The sequence below is a fragment of the Salvelinus namaycush genome, chromosome 23 (assembly GCF_016432855.1).
Source record: "Salvelinus namaycush isolate Seneca chromosome 23, SaNama_1.0, whole genome shotgun sequence".
Classification (NCBI taxonomy): domain Eukaryota; kingdom Metazoa; phylum Chordata; class Actinopteri; order Salmoniformes; family Salmonidae; genus Salvelinus; species Salvelinus namaycush.
The window spans coordinates 21,599,953-21,605,991 of NC_052329.1; the positions used below are offsets into that span (position 1 = coordinate 21,599,953).

The 6,039-nt window shown below is 44.0% G+C and overlaps 1 protein-coding gene across 1 annotated transcript in view; it reads right to left on the bottom strand.

Annotated features, from left to right (window-relative positions):
* The window catches only part of LOC120018182 (serine/threonine-protein kinase TAO1), a 33,494-nt gene extending 31,809 nt beyond the window's left edge, over positions 1–1,685 (bottom strand). The window contains exon 1 of the mRNA XM_038961233.1: positions 1,195–1,685. The gene's annotated coding sequence lies outside the window, so the exon portion shown is untranslated. The remainder of the gene's footprint in view (positions 1–1,194) is intronic.
* Between the last annotated feature and the right edge of the window lie 4,354 nt (positions 1,686–6,039).

The window sequence follows — 6,039 nt, forward strand, 5'->3', positions numbered from 1 at the left end:
ACCCAACCCCTTTGTTTCCATGATTATGTAAGAGCCCCATAAACAAAACAAATGAGTATGAACACATAGCCAACTCATTTCAGTTCACAAGGTGAAGTGGCACCCACTTAATTGACCCCCCCCCCCCCCCCCCCACACACACACACACACACACACACACAAACTGAACCAGGGAAATGACAATTATTAATCAATATGCAAGGAGGACATCATATTTAATGTGCCTTCCAGCATTTATGGAGCCTTTTAGGCCAACGTTAACGGATTGGGGCATATGAATGTCACAGCTAACAAATCCAATCATAGAGGGGTCTAAACTAGGGTAATAGCAGCTGGATGGGAATGCAAGCTGTTGCCAAGTGCTGTCTCATTCTTAACAATAATAATAGCCAGGCTTGTGCACTTGTAGGTTTATTCAAATGCATTTAGTAGTGTTCTGTTCTTATTAATGATGTGTACCTATTGCATAAGAACTGGAACACCCAGCATTTGTAAACACATTTTGTGTGGATCAAAGAAACAGATAACATAACAAAACAGTTTACCATCTGATCTTTGCAATAGATGCAACATACACCTAATATGTACCCTAGTTAATGTGACAGTACAGTAGCAAGATTGTAAATTGACGTTCAAGGCAAACTCATCATTGAGAAACGTCCCTAGACTCCCTAACCATTTGCTTGCTCGCTGGCAAGCTGCCCAGCCAATGCTAGTAGTGGCATAGCTAACACATACCTAGCTAGCTATAACCAGGACATTTCTCAAAGTTCTGTCAGAACTCCCCAAAATCCAATCGACAAAACATTTAACGTTACTACGAGACAATGCAGCCAACTTTAGTAGCCAGCTAGCTAGTTGCTTTTCTAATGTCAACAAACTGGAAGTTACCGGTAGCTAGTTACCTACACCCCATTCGAGTAGTTCGGTCGATGCAGCCAAGAAAACGTGAAGCAGCTAACTAGCACTACTGTTAGCTAACGATGTTACTAGTAACGTTAGCTAGCCATAGAAGCCAACTTAGTTTCTTATGTGGTGTGCAAGCAATACATAGGGATATGACAAGTGTTGTAGGTATAAGTGCATTTTAGGGCTACGTTGCAAGTACTGTTTACCACCGTATCATTCACATTTTAACCCGTTAAAAATGTGAGGCTAGCTATCATTAGCTGCTACTAGCCAGTTTAAACTCACCCTTCCGACGGGCCTGGCTGGTTTGAGCCGAGCAGAGAATGTCGTGTGGTTCAACCAATTGTGGACAGGAAGAGTACTGGACGTGTGTTTCTTCCAGTATTATATTTTCCTTACACTGATTTCTGATGTTTTTCAAAGTTGTCAAACGATTTGTTGATTTAGATTGGTTGTGTAGAGTTGGCAAAAAAATCTCCACCCTTGCCTTGGACTAACGGGGGCCCAGATTGTCGAATCCCGTACTACAGGCAGATCCCAAAGATGGCGGCCGTGCTTTCCACCGCCTCCCTCCGTGACAAATACGGCGGGGGAAATTGTGAGGGACGCTCAGGGAGCACCACGAAAACAACTACACTGAAAGCGACCGCACCCTTGATATCGTCGGAAAATTGGAGAGGCCTTTTCTTTGAATGAGAGTAGGAATATGTTCAATATTTCACAGTGTTTATGTTGGGATTCTCTCCCGTCCTCTTTCAATTCAGTCTGTTCCTGGAACGCCAGTTCCGCCCTATCGCTGTAAACTCCCTCTGACCCATTCATAATTATACAGTCATTGCTCTGACCCAATACTCTGACCTAAACGCATGGAACAGCAAAGCTACCAAAACCCCAATGAGCGGTGACAATGCAGTTACTGGTCTGCAGACTAAATAGTTTCTCTAATTACTATGGACAAAATAAAATGGCATGCCCATATAGCATAACAAGTTATTGAAGCTATGGACATTGTTTTTTACAACTTTTCTCCAGCATTGCTTAGCATGATGTAGCTCTTTTACATTTTTATTTTATTTCATCTTTATTTAACAAATTCTTATTTACAAAAAGGCAAAATACTTCCTGCAGGGACGGGGGCTGGGATTAAAAATAAAAATGACAAGAGAGACTTCCTTTTGGTAGGCCATCATTGTAAATAAGAATTTGTTCTTAACTGACTTGCCTAGTTAAATAAAGGTTAAATAACATTTTAAAAGAGACACCACAACACTACATAAAGAGACCTAAGACAACAACATAGCATATCTCTCGAGAACCCAATCAGACCAAAGGTGGTTTACAACCGGTCCCAAATGCGATGCAGTTGGAGCAACGCTAAGGGCAAAGCATTTCCATGAACATCACTGAAGTTGGGTTCAATTAGTGCAATTTAGTTTCAGACAGAAACATTATTGGAATATCTAACTAATTATGCCAATGGTCATAACTAGGCTATTACAGATTGTCCAATTTTGAGTCCTACTATTCTATGTCGACACCCCAAAGAAAAGGAAAACAGACAATGTATTGTATCAGTGATATTAGTAGGCCTAATATGAAGTGCTTTGAGAGACTAGTCAAGGATCATATCACCTCCACCCTACCTGACACCCTAGACCCAGTCCAATTTCCTTACCACCCCAATAGGTCCACAGACGGCACAATTGCAATCACACTGCACACTGCCCTAACCTATCTGGACAAGAGGAATACCTATGTAAGAATGCTGTTCATCGATTACAGCTCAGCATTTAACACCATAGTACCCTCCAAACTCGTCATTAAGCTCGAGACCCTGGGTCAGGACCCCGCCCTATGCAACTGGGTCCTGGACTTTCTGACGGGCCACCCCCAGGTGGTGAGGGTAGAAAACAACATCTCCACCTCACTGATCCTCAACACTGGGGCCCCACAAGGGTGCATTCTCAGCCCTCTCCTGTACTCCCTGTTCACCTATGACTGCGTGGCCATGCACGCCTCCAACTCAATCATTAAGTTTGCAGACGACACTACAGTGGTAGGCTTGATTACCAACAACGACGAGACGGCCTACAGGGAGGAGGTGAGGGCCCTCGGAGTGTGGTGTCAGGAAAATAACCTCACACTCAACATCAACAAAACAAAGGAGATGATCAAGGATTTCAGGAAACAGTAGAGGGAGCACCCCCTTATCCACATCGACGGGACAGTAGTGGAGAAGGTGGAAAGTTTTAAGTTCCTCGGCGTACACATCACGGACAAACTGAAATGGTCCACCCACACAGACAGCGTGGTGAAGAAGGCGCAATAGCGCCTCTTCAACCTCAGGAGGATGAAGAAATTTGTCTTGTCACCAAAAACACTCACAAACTTTTACAGATGCACAATCGAGAGCATTCTGTCGGTCTGTATCACCGCCTGGTAAGGCAACTGCTCCGCCCACAACCGTAAGGCTCTCCAGAGGGTAGTGAGGTCTGCACAACGCATCACCGGGGGCAAACTACCATCACTAACATTGAGTGGCTGCTGCCAACATACTGACTGAAATCTCTAGCCACTTTAATAATTAAAAATGTTATGTAAAAAATGTATCACTAGTCACTTTAAACAATGACACTTTATATGATGTTTACATATCCTACATTACTCATCTCATATGAATATACTGTACTCTATACCATCTACTGCATCTTGCCTATGCCGTTCGGCCATCGCTCATCCATATATTTATATGTACATATTCTTATTCATTCCTTTACACCTGTGTGTATAAGGTAGTTGTTGTGAAATTGTCAGATTACTTGTTAGATATTACTGCACGGTTGGGAACTAGAAGCACAAGCATTTCGCTACACTCGCATTAACATCTGCTAACCATGTGTATGTGACCAATACAATTTGATTTGATTTGATCAGATGTAGGGTAAGACTTTTTCTTGGTTTGCTGCTCTTGAAGCATTTTTTTTTCATGTGTAGCGCATATCATGTTTATACATGTCTGCAACAATTTATAATGAGTTATGATCATATGACATATTATAACACATTATTCCATCCTTGAACGTCAGCCTTCACAAATTAGGTTTGTAAAGTGAAGTCAATGTCTGTAACATTTTACAAGAAAACACCCTAATGGAGTATTAGGGTCTTGTGTAATAACACTGTAATCACACTAGTTATACCATAGCAAATTAGAATTAATTGCATTACAGGCTAATCCAGTTGATCCTACATTAAGAAAACCTTTGACTAATTCATGATTATACGGAATGTGAAACAGTAAAAAAAGCTGGGGACAACTTTCTCTTCTTAACTACAGTGAACCAATCGGTGCTCCAGATAAGCAGTTTATACTCTTGATTGGCTCCCAACCAGATGGCCAGCCCTACCAATAAGGCTGCAGCATCTCTTTATCCAAATGAGCAGGAAGCCTTTCAGGCCATGTCATGAATGGGAGATACAAAAGTGCTGTATTGCTACTGCAAGTAAAAATTCTGATGCCAAAGAAAAAAAGGTGATCATGAAGAATACAATGCTGTATATGAAAGGTGCATCCAGATTAAGATAAAGAGGATTTTGAAAGATAATCCAATTAAATGTACCCTTTTACAAGAGGACACAATTTAGAAAGAGGCTGGATGATAGGGCGCTAGATGTAGCCTATCCCAAAGCTGTTCAAGTGTTTGCTAAGAAGAAGAAAACTGTGAGCTCAGTAGTGCTATCCTGCCTAGAACTTCCTTCGTCCTATCTCTGCCTCTAGGCATTTCCTGAGATAGGTCTGAGTGGGCTGCCTCTGCCCTATTTAAGGGCTTTATTGGCATGGGAAACATATGTTAACATTTCCAAAGCAAGTGAAGTAGATAAATGAAAGTGAAATAAACAATAACAATTACAAGTTAACATTACACAGTTCAAAGTCATATTCTGTCTATATGCAGTGTTGCAACGATGTGCAAATAGTTAAAGTGAAAAAGGGAAAATAAATAAACATAAATATAGGTTGTATTTACAATGGTGTTTTGTTCTTCACTGGTTGCCCTTTTATTGTGGCAACAGGTTTCACGTCTTGCTGCTGTGATGCACACTGTGGTATTTCACCCAGTAGATATGGGAGTTTATCAAAATTGGGTTTGTTTTCGAATTCTTTGTGGATCTGTGTAATCTGAGGGAAATATGTGTGTCACGGCTGTTGAAGGAAGAGGACCAAGGTGCAGCGTGGTAGGCGTACATGTTCTCTTTATTAGAAAAAGACGCCGAACAAATCAATAAACACTACAAAACAAACCGTGAAGCTTAAGGCTAAGTGCCATAAACAAAGTCAACTTTCCACAAAGACAGGTGGGAAAAAGGGCTCCCTAAGTATGGTAATCAGAGACAACGATAGACAGCTGTCCCTGATTGAGAACCCTACCCGGCCAAAACATAGAAATACAAATAATAGAACATAGAATACCCACCCCCAACTCACACCCTGACCAAACCAAAATAAATACATAAAAAGGATCTCTAAGGTCAGGGCGTGACAGTACCCCCCCCCCCCCCCCCCCCCCCCCCCCCCCCCAAAGGTGCGGACACTGGCCGCAAAACCTAAACCTATAAGGGAGGGTCTGGGTGGGCATCTATCCGCGGTGGCGGCTCAGGTGCGGGATGCAGACCCCGCTCCACCACTGGCTCACCCCACGTTGGTGGCACCTCTGGTGCGGGGACCCTCGTCGCCGACCCCGGACTGGGGACCCTCGTTGCGGGCCCCGGACTGGGGACCCTCGTTCCGGGCCCCGGACTGGGCACCCTCGCTGCGGGCCCCGGACTGGGCACCCTCGCTGCGGGCCCCGGACTGGAGGCCTTCGTTGGAGGCTTCGTGCCATGGATCATCACTGGAGGCTTCGTGCCATGGATCATCACTGGAGGCTTCGTGCCATGGATCATCACTGGAGGCTTCTTGCCATGGATCATCACTGGAGGCTTCTTGCCATGGATCATCACTGGAGTGAGGAGACGTATGGGCAGTCTGGTACGTGGAGCTGCCACAGGGCTCACCAGGCTGGAGAGACATACAGGAGGCCCTGTCCTTTGCAGAGGCACCGGATACACTGGGCCGTGGAGGCGCACTGG